This window comes from Leptonychotes weddellii, chromosome 9, assembly GCF_054177405.1.
Source record: "Leptonychotes weddellii isolate Sample4059 chromosome 9, ASM5417740v2, whole genome shotgun sequence".
Lineage (NCBI taxonomy): Eukaryota > Metazoa > Chordata > Mammalia > Carnivora > Phocidae > Leptonychotes > Leptonychotes weddellii.
This window is the reverse complement of record NC_138377.1, coordinates 121,360,746-121,374,618: the sequence shown is the minus strand read 5'-3', so window position 1 is coordinate 121,374,618 and position 13,873 is coordinate 121,360,746.

Sequence of the window (13,873 nt, the reverse complement as noted above, 5' to 3'; positions counted from 1 at the left end):
TTTCTGGCCCTCAGTGCCCTACTCTGAAAAGTAAATATTAAGTCCCATTTCAGAGCATCGTTGTAATTAGTACATAGCACAAGTGTAGAAGGTAGCTTGCACAATGCCTGGCAGATCTCAGGGGCTCAATACAGAGTTTCCTGGATGATGCCACTCAAAGTGTGGTCCTTGGACCAGCAGCATCGCCCGAGATCAGGACAGAAAGGCAGAATGTCAGGCCCCATCCCAGACCTGACAAGTCAGAATCTGTGTCTTAGCACCATTCCCAGTGATTTGAACACACGTTGAAGTTTGAGAAGCACTGAAGTAAATGGTGTGACTTGCCCCGGCTTGGTCATGAGCCATACGGAGAATGCAGTGGTAGAATTCAGGGGGGCTGGGGAAGGGAGCCGATGCCGGGTGGCATTGTGAGTTCCCTTGGCCAGCGCAGCCCTGGGGAATGCTGGACTAGAGGAAAGGAAAGGAGCCAAGCCTGAGGAATTGGGACTGCTGAGAACTGACCCTGGGCAAAGCTCCCAGCCAGCCACTTGCACTGTCCAAAGGGCCCCACTGGGCAAGGTCCCCACGGCTGTGCTGCTTTCCAAAGAGTCTGCCTGGGGCTTGGGCCAGTGGTCACTGGCCATTACAGAAGGCAAGTCCTCAGCCAGTTCCTCTCTTGTCTGAACCCTTAGTTGTTCACAGAACCTGCTATTTCTCTCTTATCTCTGGGTCTTCACCCCTGATGCTCTCTCTGCCTCCTCCCCCTTTTCTGCTGGCTCCTTTCTACTCCTCCCCGAAAACTTGGCTTGAAGGACACCTTCCCCACGAAGTGGTCGCTACCTTCCCTTACCTGCTCCCTTCCCAGCCCCCTCCCCGTGCTCATGCGCCCTTGCCACACACATACGCATGGCTCTAGGGATGTGGTGTACCTGCCCACCTTCCCCTTTGGTTTTTTGGAAAAGTCTAAACAGTTTTAAGTTTGGAGGCTGAGCTTAAGCTGGAATGCTGCCTTTGCCCCTTCCCAGAACAAGTCTCTGAATTTCTAGGAGCTTCACTTTCCTCATCAGTGAAATGGAGACACAGTTCCCTTGAGAATTAAATAAGATATGGGCGTATGGCAAGCAGGCTTTGCAGTTACTACCAAGGGTGCGAGAAATAGCATGTCTGTTTATTCTATTTAAATCAGCTTACATCCGGGGCGCCTGGGTGGCTCAGTTGGTTAAGCGACTGCCTTCGGCTCAGGTCATGATCCTGGAGTCCTGGGATCGAGTCCCGCATCGGGCTCCCTGCTCAGCAGGGGGTCTGCTTCTCCCTCTGCCCTCTTCCTTCTCGTGCTCTCTGTCTCTCATTCTCTCTCTCTCAAATAAATAAATAAAATCTTTAAAAAAAAAAAATAAATCAGCTTACATCCGACTCCCAGGGGGCTGGAGGGACATCCAATCTCAGTCCTTCCCAGGGCCTCCTTCCTCCCTCTCCCTCCACTACCCCTTCCACTCACACAGGAATCTCGGTAACTTTCATGACATGTGGAGAATGGGAGAAGGGCCCTAGATCTTGAGTCCCACTGTGGACGCCAGAGATTGCATGTTTGAGTGTGTAGGATAGTGTAGTTGTTAAGAGGGAGGCTCTGGGGTGGGTCCTACCTCCACCACACACCAGCTGTGTGACTATTGGAAATTCGCTTGACCTCTCTGATCCTCAGTTGTCTCACTTTTTGAATGAGGATGGTGATAGTACCAACCCTACAGAGTTGTTCTAAGGACTTAAGCTGATCCATAGAAAGCACTTAGCACAGAGTAAATGTAAAGCTCATGGCACCTGGAAAAAGTTAATCTAATAAAGGTTAATTATTATTATTATTACAGGGCACAATGTGAGATCAGTGAAAATAAAAATGATTGTCCAGGGGCGCCTGGGTGGCTCAGTCGGTTAAGCATCTACCTTCGGCTCAGGTCATGATCCCAGGGTCCTGGGATGGAGCCCCCGCATCTCCCTCTCCTCCCCACTTGTGCTCTCTCTTGCTATCTCTGTATCTCTCTCTCTCTCTCTCAAATAAATAAATAAAATCTTTCTAAAAAATGATTGTCCATTACTGATCATGTAGTCAACCATCTTGCTAAATTCTATTATTTCTAATAATTTGTTTGTGGATTCATTTGGCCTCCCCAGCAGACAATCACATCATTTTGTAAGGATGGTTTATCTCCTCCCCTCTTCTCCAAATCCTTTTTCCTTTCCTTTCATTTTATGACCTGACTCTGACCTCTGACACAATGCTAAATAGAAAAGGTGGTAGCGAGCCTTGGTGTCCTCATCTGGATTTTAAAAGAGGTATTTCCTATTTTCCCTGCTAAGAATGATGTTTCCTACAGGTTTTCATAAATTAAGGTCATCGGTGTGTTTACATTCTTTTTTTTTTAAAGCTTTTATTTATTTATTTGACAGAGAGAGACAAAGCGAGAGCAGGAACACAAGCAGGGGGAGCGGGAGAGGGAGAAGCAGGCTCTCCGTGGAGCAGGGAGCCCCATGCGGGGCTCGATCCCAGGACCCTGGGATCATGACTTCAGCCTAAGGCAGACGCCTAACGACTGAGCCACCCAGGTGCCCCAATGTGTTTACATTCTTATCAGTTTGCCGACCTCCCTTCCCCACTGGCCTTCAGATCCTTGCCGACAGGGATGCACCTCCCATGATACACCTGTCATGAACTGGACTGTCCTCCCAGGGAACATTTATTAGACGACTGGTGTTAGCCAAGGCTCCAGGCTTCCTTCCTCATTTTGAGGCTGCACTGAGTCCAGCCTTCAGCTGCACCCTCCCCGCCCACCCCATCTAACCCTCTTGCCCCTCTTCTGGTTGATTATAAGAATTCCATGGTTGATTATAAGAATTTCACTACTTTTGAGTGGAGAAAACTTCCTGAGTCTCCTGTATTGTCACACACAACCATTCCCACAGTACTTCTGACCCCAGATGTGTGGGGTTCCCCCCACCAAGCAATTCTCTGTGACCCCAGTAGCATGTTGTACGATTTAACCCAATCCCGACACCATCTGCCTGGAGACAGCCTCAGATCCCACAGGTTAAGGGCTCAGCCCCACGAGACTGTCCCCACCTCAGGTGCCAATCGCAAGTAGTAGCCCCCAGGTTACCCATAACCTCTGTCTGACTTAGCTGCCAACCAGAGGTTCCCATGACATCCCCTCCCTGCCACCCTTGGATTCAATTCCTTGCTAGAGCGGACCATAGAACCCAGGGAAACATGTTTACCAGTTTATTAAGGGACGTGATAAAGGATGCAGATGAACAGCCAGATGAGAGAGACACACAAGGCGGAGACTAGGAGGGCCCCGAGCGCAGGAGCTTCTGTCCCCATGACGTTGGGATGCATGACCCTCCCTGTGTGGACATGTTCACCAACTTGGAAGCTCGCCAAACCCCTGACTCTCAGGATTTTGTGGCAGCCTCCTCACGTAGGCAGGATCATTTCCAGCCCCTCTCCCCTCTCTAGAGGATGGGGTGCTACTGAAAATTCCAAGCTTCTGATCGTGGCTTGGTCTCTCTGGTGAGCAGCACCCCCCCCCCAAAAAAAGCCATCCAGGAGCCCACCCAGAGTCACCGCCCCAGAACAAAAGACACTCCTATGACCCAGGAAATTCCAAGGGATTTAGGAACTCTGTGTCAAGAACTAGGGTCAAAGACAAAATATTAGAACAAAAGATGCTCTTATCCCTTAGCGATCTACAAGGGTTTTCGGGAGCCCAGTGTCAGGAACTGGGGCAGAAACATACATACATATACATCTCTACCTTGCTTTCACACCCAGGAGTAGATGACCAAAGGGGTCACTGCCCAGACCCAGGGATCAGGTGCTGGCTGACTTCTTCCTTAGACTCTGGCTTTTTTTTTTTTTTTTTTAAGAGAGAAAGAGAGCATGCAGGTGGGGGGTGGGGAGCAGAGGGAGAGGGAGAGAGAAAATCTTAAGCAGGCTCCATGCTCAGCATGGAGTCCAACCTGGGGTTCAATCTCACGACCCTGAGATCACAACCTGAGCTGAAATCAGGTGGGGTGCCCCTGGACTCTGGCTTCTAATCTCAAGCCAAACAAGGCCCCAAGTCAGATCCAGCCCAGAGGACTGGCCCAGAGGTCACTTGGCAGCTTCCCTAGAGGCAGGAAGGCTTTCTCCAGACTCTTCTTTTTTTTCTTTTTTTTTTTAAGCAGCACAGGGCTCAAATTCACGACCCAGAGATCAAGACCTGAGCTGAGATCAAGAGTCCGACACTCAACCAACTGAGCCACCCAGGTGCCCCCCAGATTCTTATTTAGGACCTTTCCCCTTTCTGGGGAGCTCCAACAAGCCAGGGCCCTGGGTGGCTCCCAGTGATGCTCTGGGGAGTCCGGCTTCCTCATACTGCCAGCAATAAACAACCCCCTTTCTCCCTGTCTTTCTGAGACTCTTCCCCACCACCCCCCCACACTGTTCCCCTCTCTGTCTCCCTGCCCAGCAAGGCCCCCCTTGAAACCTCACTGCTCACTCTTACCCATGTGCCTTATCAGCATCTCTTTATAATCAGCAAGCCTCAGGCAGCCACTTCCAGTCCCCAGAGATGAAGGAGGCAGCCTTCAGGCCATTAAGCTGAGCCAGCACCTTGTCACACAGGGCAGGACCTCCTCTAGCCCTGGTTTTGGGAGCAGCCGCCATGTTTGCTCAGACCTCCGTTTCTACTCCATTCCTAATTTTCTGGAACTGTCTGGCTTTCTCACAACTCCATGTACCTACACCATGTAGCTACATCTCCCTACTTAGGACATAGGGAGAGAGAAACATATCCACTCCGAGACAGACATACGCTTCATAAAGAAAACAAACACCCACATGGTTCTGCAGGGCCCACTGTGGGCAGCTGATCATTCATCCCAGGTAAGGGCTCTGGGGCCTGGAGGAGCCCAGGGCTTTTGGAAGCTCTGCCTTACATTACATAAAACATTTTAAAGGACACCCCTCCACACATTTCACATTAAATATACATTTGCTGTAAAATTGTTTGAAATTGTGTGGGGACATTTCTTTCTCCTCTTTTTGCTACCAAAACATATTTTATTTTATTATTTTTACTTATTTATTTGAGAGAGAGCATGAGCAGGGGGGAGGAGCAGAGGGAGAAGCAGGCTCCCAGCTGAGCCGGGTGCCTAACGTGGGGCTCAATTCCAGGACCCTGAGATCATGACCTGAGCCAAAGGCAGTTGCTTAACCAACTGAGCCACCCAGGCGCCCCCCAAAACATATTTTAAACTTTTATTGCGTTTTTCATATGTAAAAAAGAGATAAAGAATAATCTTTATTATTGTAAATAATAATGTGGTATGGTGGTCACCACCGCCCTTAGAAATAAAAAGTTACCAAGATAGTTGAAACATTCTGTATACCCCTCTCCCCTCCCTGCAGAGGAAACTAACATCTTGAATTTGGAGTGTAAGGTCTCCATTCGTTTCTTTAAACTTTTTATATATACATATTTATATATTTTTAAACAGATTTAATTTTTTTGCATTTTCCACTCTATCCCAGTGATCTACTAAAATGATTTTTCCAGTTTTTGCCTTTCAGTTATTTGGCTACAAATTACTTAAATGATGATTGGTTCTGATTTCTTTTTTTTTTTTTTTAAGATTTTATTTATTTGACAGAGAGAGCACAAGCAGAGGGAAAGAGAGAGAGAGAGAGAAGCAGGCTCCCTACTGAGCAAGGAGCCCGATGTGGGACTCGATCCCAGGACCCTGGGATCATGACCCGAGCCGAAGGCAGCCGCTTAACCGACTGAGCCACCCAGGCGTCCCTGGTTCTTATTTCTTATCATCCCTGCAATTCTTGCAGGATGAGAAAACCTAGCCTATAAATGAATTTCAAATGTTATTAAATGTTTAGGAACACAGTTCATAATGTTAAGATAATAGTGCATTTAACAAAGCATTCACTAATTTTGACTTTACAGTTTTCCTTTGACAGTTTGAAACCAATCATTGTTTTCTAGGTCTTTCTATAGAGAAACCTCTCAGGCACCAATCTGTGTCTAGGGTTTCTGGGGGCACCACAAAGCAGGAGCAACAAAATAAGGCTGCCACGTTGGGGCACCCACTGAGCCCGGCCCTGTCAGAAGCCTTCTGCATCTATGAGTTCACTTACTCCAATCAGGTGGGTGCTACTGCTCCCCACCTCCACCCCTACTTTCCGGTAGAGGAAATACGCACACTCCCGTGCCAGGTGGAACTGGAGCTGGGATTTGAACCTAGGCAGTCTGAACCCTTCTTCATGCTGCCTTCCATTTTCTGAGCCACACATGTACATACATGGATGTGAATTTTCTCAAAATCCTCCCAGGGCCAGGAATCAATAGCCCCATTTCACAGGAAGGCAAACTGGCTTAGTGACGCCCAGGTCACACTGGCTGAAAGTGCGGGATTTGAACCCGCATCTGTGTGATTCCAAACACTGCCTGTGATTTTAAAGACACCAAGCCGCCGCCCCTCCCGAACTTGACACTTTGTAGCCAGGCCAAGTCCCCTCCTTGCCCCTTGCAGGGGGAGGGTCCTGCAGGTGTCGAAGGGAGGGTTAAGGCACCAGAGGCCAGACTAACTGGACTGACCCTCACCGTGATGCCCTGCCCTTGTTAGCCCAAGGCCCCTGCGGGGCCGGGGGAGAGGGGAGTGCTATTTATTTGCAAGTCCTTGCCCTACGCTCCCTCCTCCATCCGCCTTCTCCTCTTCCCCCATTCCCCCAACCCAGGGCCCCGCGTAGGGGGCTGGGAACAGGCTAGCTGTTCCGCAGGCAGGCGATAGTCTCAGCTCGCTGCCTCTCCTCCCCAGCAACTCTCGCTTATCTTGAGCCATCAGACTCTCTCCTGCCTTGCCCCCCCCAACCCAAGGTCACCTCCAGAGGGTTTGGCACTTGCTCGATGCACAGGCCCCCTTCTGCCTGGACATGGGGGATGGTTTTAAAGAGCCAGCTCCCTTCCTGGAGTCCTCCGCTTGCCATGCCAGGGAACTGGGTCAGAGTGTGGAGGGAAAAGGACAGTGGGCTGCAAACTAGGATTTTGTCCCAGGCTCTGAGCTTCACTCATTGTATAACCTTGGACTAGTCACGTCCTCTTTCTGGGCCCCAGTTTTCTCAACTGGGAAGAATGTGGCTGGGCCAGACCCTTCTCCAAGATCTTTTCCTTCTAGGAGTATGTGTGACTAAATCTATACCCTGTTTGTTGAGTTTGTGACAGATATATATATATATTCCCCCCCCCTTTAATTAGGAATACTGGCAAACCTGTCCCCTACCATCCCAGGATGAAGTCTCACTGACTGTTCAGCCCAGAGAGGGGAAGAGAAGACCAAGAGGAAACCCATACCCCAGGGGTGGGAAAGAGCAGAGGCTGAAGCAGGAACGGGAAGGGAATCCCAGGGTTCAACTTTGGCAGGGCACCAGAATCAGAGATGGAGCTTTTGAAAACGGGGTGCCTGAGCCCCCCTCCAGACCAATTAATTCAGAACTTCGGGGGGACGGAGGGGGCTTGGGTGTTCATGTTTTTTAGAAACTCCCCCGCTGAGTCTGCTGCACAGTGAAAGGCAAGCACCACTGTTTGGGAGCACTGGTTCCTGAACTTCAGCTCACCTCTGCAGCCCTGGAAAGGCTTGTAACACACAGGGAGGGTGCCGGCTGCCCCCGGGTGGTTTCTGACTCAGCAGGTCCGGGATGGAGCCTATGTCCGTTTCCTACTGCTGCATTTTTTTTTAATTGAAGTATAGTTGCGCACAGTGTTACATTAGTTTCAGGTGTAGGACATAGTGATTCACTCTATACGTGATGCCGTGCTCACTGCAAGTGTAGCTCCCATCTGTCACCACACAGCTATTACAGCATCATTGACTATATTCCCTATGCTGTACCTATTATTCCTGTGCCTTATTCATCCCATAACTGGAAGCCTGCATCTCCCGCTCCCCTTCACCCATTTTGCCCATCCCTCCTCCCCACCTTCCCCTCTGGCGACCATCAGTTTGTTCTCTGTATTTATGGGTCTGTTTCTGATTTTTCGTTTGTTTTGCTTTGTTTTTTAGATTCCACCTATAAGCAAAATCATATGGTATTTGTCTTTCTCTGTCTGACTTCTTTCTCTTAGCATAATACCCTCTAGGTCCATCCTATTCATGCTTTAACAAATCACCACAAACTTAACCGCTTAAACAACGCAAATCTATTATCTTACAGTGCTGGAGGTCCGAAGTCCGAAGTGAGTCTCAGTGGGCTGAGATCAAGGTGCTGGTAGGTCTGTGTTCCCTCTGGAGGCTCTGGACGAGGCTGGTTCCCACTCCTGTCCCAGCTTCTGGAGCCCCTCAGCCTTGCTTGGCTTGTGGCCCCTCCCTCCATTTTCAGAGCCAATAACGGCATCTTCCTGCCTCCCCTTGTCCACATCTCCTTCTCTGCCCCTAACACACCTGCCTCTCTTTCACTTATAAGGAATTGATTATACTGGGCGCACTCAGATAATCCAAGATAATCTCCCCAGGTCAAGATCCTTAATTTAATCAATCGGAGAGTCCTTTTTGCCAAGCAACATTTTCACAGGTTCTGGGAATTAAGAATGGGGGGCCAGTATTCTGCATACTACAGGTCCCAAGAATTTACCTTTCTAACAAGCTTCCAGGGGAAGTTGCTGCTGCTGGTCTGGGGACCATACTTTGAGAACCACCGCTTTAGAATTTACAGAGAATAGGATCCAAATGAGTCGAAATCATACTGAGAAGTGGTTGTCTAGAGGTAGAGATGGGTAAAGAGGATTTTGGCTGACATTGGGGGAGATGATTTCTCTTTGCTGCTCTGACCCCAAGTCCAGGAAAGCCTCCAGGAAATGCATAAACAAGACGTTCGAAGTAAAATTGGTGTTTTCTTTGGATGTGACCACGGGGAGACCCACCCCAGAGTGGGAGCAAGTAGGCTCAGCCAATTTAAGACCTAGGTGGGAGAGACGATTATGAAATCTTTCTTCCCATGCCTGGGATGCTACAGATGGGCCCCACAGGACAGAGCCACGTAAGATGAAATTCCAGAGGTCCAGGTGGTGCTGAGAAGGTTCATCTCTCTATGGACTGATCCCTTTTGGACCTACGGCCTGGAGCCTTCCCATTCCCTCTCCGACTCTATGGCACTGTAACCTCCTCCTTCCTAAGTCTCTTCCGTTCCCTTCCCTTCCCCTCCTACCAGGTCTTGGCCAACCTCCAGGAAACACTTCCTTCTGGAGTGCTTCACAGATTTCCCTTCAGTGTTTCACCGTGTCCCCCAGTTGCTCAACGTTTTCCCTGACAACTGAGAAGAGCACTCATTTCATTACTGTTTGTCTGTTTTGTACTTATTTGTATTAGGTCTGGGTTCAGAAAGGTCTTAAAACGAATCCCCCAATGACTCTCATCTCACATTAACCCCCCAGCTAGAAGGGGCCTGTCTGATCCAACCTCTTCGATTCAGCCAGAGAAAATGTGCCAACGTCCCCCGTTTGTCGGCAGCAGGGCAAGACAAGCACTCACTCCTGGACCAGTGCTCTTTTAGGGAATCATCTTCCTGGGGCACCTGGCTGGCTCAGTCGGTTAAGCGTCCGACTCTTGATTTTGGCTCAGGTCATTATCTCAAGGTTGTAAGATCGAGCCCCAAGTCGGGCTCCGAACTGGGCGTGGAGCCTGCTTAAGATTCTCCTTCTCTCTCTCTCTCCTCTGCCCCCTCCCAGCTCCCTCTCTTAAAAAAAAAAAAAGAATCTTCTTCCTTTGGTTCTGGGGATCGAACCTGGACCGTAACTAGGGTGACCCTAGTTCTCACCAAAACCAGAGTGAGGGGGGCATTATTAATAATTACACCAGGACAGCAGGTGTAAACAGGCCTGCCCTGGGCACATGGGACACATGATCACTCTAGCATGACAGCTGAACGCCCCCCACTTGCCCACCAGGAAAGCTTCTTCGTAGCCTTATGACTAAAGGGACCTGAGAACTTGTTATCACCCTCGGCACCCAGTGAGGGGCTGGAGGACCAAGCAGCCTCGCAGGTCTGGCCTTCCTTCCCAGAGATTTTCAGGATGCCCCAGAACTGCCTGCTCCGTGGGTGGCCTCCCTACCCCACCCAGTGCTGTGTATGCATAAACAGAGGCCCCATTTTACTGCCCCTGCCTAGGAGAGGGCAAGCGCCCTGCCATGTGCAGCGGAACTCCAGTTTCGGGTGCTTCCCTCTGGGTGATACCCACTGAACCAAAGCTCTATGTTGTGGAGTTTGAATCTGCTAGAGCCGCCCCCCACCTTTATTTTTACTTGCACAGCTAGTGCAGATTGGAAATACACGCAGGGGTCTGAGATTTTTCTAACAGAAGGACCTCTAGGCAGGCTAGCCCGGGCTTCTTCACTAGACAGCAGTGTTCCAAGAGTGCAAGCCCTGGGCACAGGTGCTTTTCACGCCCGTGACTGCATCAGATTGCTAGCCGTTGGCGCATGCCGGTCACATGGTCGGACCCCTGTCATTATGAGAAGAGGCTTCACAAGAGTGTGTGTCTGGAGAGACACAATGAATTGGGGGCAGACTGTAACAATCTCTCAAAATCAGTAACAAACACATAGACCAATGCCAAGTTATGATGACCACTCTGAAGGAAGTGAGCAGGTGCTGAGAGAGGGTCAGAGGAGGGACGTCCCTAGGTCCATGGGGACATTGCCCCTCTCTAGTGTTGTTGACCTCATGGCCTGCTGGGAACCCCACATTCTGCTAGTACTTCCTCCAGGCTCTGCTCTCTGTGCCCACAGCTCATGGGGGCCGTAGGCTTGTGTCTCTGCCCAGGGCTCCGTGGTGGCAGGGCTCCAGGGCACCATCAGCTGCCTTCTGCGTCCCTACACTCCACCCTGGTGGGACCCTTCTCTGGCCTGCACTTCCTCATTGTGTGATGTTGGAGACAAATAATTTAATCAGCTGCAACTGTGTCTCCCTCCACAGGGGAATAATGACGTCAATATGAAGACATTAGGGATGGGATAATATTCATGAGGTGCCCTGTTCATGGTAGGAACTCACCCAGGGATTACTAAGCCTATTTCCCATCTTAATGTTAATACATTCTATTTCTTCATCTTCAAGTTAACTACCTACTGGGGGGCTCAGCCCAGGTCTTAACAGACTTACCTGAGAACTAACGGAGGTGATTTACAAGCATGAAAGCACCAGAAGTTTCTGCAGAAGTTCTCCCCCCACCTCCACCAGGCTCACCTCATGGACAACATGTTCTGCCACTAATCTGACTAATGGGAGGGCCAGGCAACATGGACACGTTAATTCCTTTACAACGATCACATAGCTGTAGTCATCTTTATTCTTGCAACATCATGTGGTTAAATTGAACTTTCTTCCCAGACTTGCTCCTTTACTCTTGCTTTTGGGTGCTTTGTTCCACCAAGAAGAACACCAGCTCTGAGTCTGACGCTTAACCAGCTGCAGCCTTGTCTCTTTCTCATTTCAACTGGGGAAGAATTATCTCCAGCTCACAGAATCGTGAGAGTTATATGAGGTTGTGTATGAAAAGGATCTGTACTGAGGCAGGACCCAATAAATGTAGGTTTTATTGCTTTTATCCCATTATCTTTCTTTTGGCTGAGAATATACAATTTTTTATGGGGCAAAATAAGCAACCAAGTAAGCCAGAGTTTCTAGTTTCTATTGCTGCATAGCAAATCATCCCCAAACACAGCAGCCTAAAAAAATCTTTTTTGGGGGGGGCGCCTGAGTGGCTCAGTGGGTTAAGCATCTGACTCTTAATCTCAGCTTAGGTCTTGATCTCAGGGACATGAGTTCAAGCTCTGCATTGGGCTCCATGCTGGGAGTGGAGCCTACTTTTTAAAAAATCTTTATTTTGGTCATAATTTTATAGGTCAGAAATTTGGGAAGACTCACCTGGAAAGATCCCCCAGGCAGTTGTTGAATGGGGCTGTCATCATCTGAAGGCTCGACTGGGCTGGATGTCCAAGATGACGCACTCACTTGGCTGGCTGTTGATGATGGCTGTTGGTTGGGAGCTCCATCTGGGATTGTCCAGTATCTTGGTAGTTGGATTTCTTTTTTTCTTAAAGGTCTTATTTATTTATTTGTCAGAGAGAGAGAGAGCACAAGCAGGGGGAGCGGCAGGCAGAGGGAGAAGCAGACTCTTCACTGAGCAGGGAGATTTATGCAGGACTCGATCCCAAGACCCTGGGATCATGACCTGAGCCGACGGCAGACGCTTAACCAACTGAGCCACCCAGGTGTCCCCTGGTAGTTGGATTTCTTATATTGGGGCTGACTTCCCCACCAGAGCAAGCCTCTTAAAGGGATAGGCCAAAAAAGACATGGCTTCTTATGACCTAGTTTTAGAAGTCACAGAGCATTCACTTCTGTCATACTTTACCTGTGGAAGCCTGCTCAGACTCAAGAGGAGGGGACATAGACTCCACCTCTCCATGGAAGGAGTGGTTATATTGTCAATCAGCATGTGGGATGGGAGAAATTGTTGAGGCCATTCTGGGAAAATGCAATCTGTCACATCCTCCAAATTCGTATGTCAGTCAGGGCTTTTTATCAGACAGGATTCTTGCCCATAAACTAAAGAAGTTGGCTCTGGTTAACTTAAGCAAAAAATTTTTGTAAGGCCTTTAGGGCTCACAATTGGTGGAGGTTGGAGGGCCAGGATTGGCAAATGGGCCAGAACCAAGGGAGTCTGGAGGCCTGGGCAGCAGGTACCCCCACAAAAGAGGAGCACAAGGACTGTCCAATCCAAATAGTCTAACCCATCACTGCTAGAATACATACGACCTTTAGGTGCCCAGCTTCCTTAAAGCACTCTGAAGAGCAAAGCCCAGGAAAAATGAGTTCATGGGTTGAGTCACATGCTTTCCTTCTAATTGGGCCAGTATAGACAGAGGGAGGACCCACTGCTAGCTACATTTTGCTTTCATATTGGGAAGTTGGGGCATCCTTTTCAGAGACTGTACATAGTAGGAGATTCTCCAAAGGAGAGGCAGGGTGCTATGGGCAGGGGAAGTAGATGCTGAATATTCCCAAACCACAGATGTCCACCAGAGAGTCCACAGACTCAGACACCCCTCTGCAGTGATTGTTCCCCCGGTACTGAGAAGGAGGAACAAAATGCTGAAGAAGATGCTCAGAGTCAGCAGCCTATTGTCGTAAGGACTTAAAGGGCTGTCACTTAGAGGAGGTGTATGTCTTGTTCAACATGGTTTTAGGACAGATCTTTGGCTCAATATCAGAAAGAACTTTCTTTTTTTAAAAACAAATCATTTTATGTTTAATGTTTGAACAAGCAATAGGTTCATTGGAGAAGTATTAAAGGCACATAGTGAAAGTCTACCTCCCTTCTCCACCTCACTCCAGTCCCCACCCCCACTCCAGACACTCATCTTAGTAGTGATTTGTACATGCTCCCATGAGGGTTTGTTTCCTTTTGAGTTTTTTTTTCCCGAAGTTTTATTTATTTAAGTAATCTCTACATCCTACATGGGGCTCAAAGTCCTCGCCCTCAGATCAAGAATCACATGCTCTTTCAACTGAGCCAGCCAGCCGCCCGCCCCTCCTTTTGAGTTTTTAAAATTTAACTTTTAGGGGCACCTGGATGGCTCAGTTGGTTAAGCCTCTGACTCTTGGTTTCGGCTCGGGTCATGATCTCAGGGTTGTGAGATTGAACCCACGTATGGCGCTCTGTGCTCAGCGTGGAGTTGGCTGAAGATTCTCTCTCTCCCTCTGCCCTCCCCCCTTCATGTGTGCCCATGCACTCTCTCTCTCTAAATACATACATAAGATCTTTTAAAAATAAAATAAAATTTAACTTTT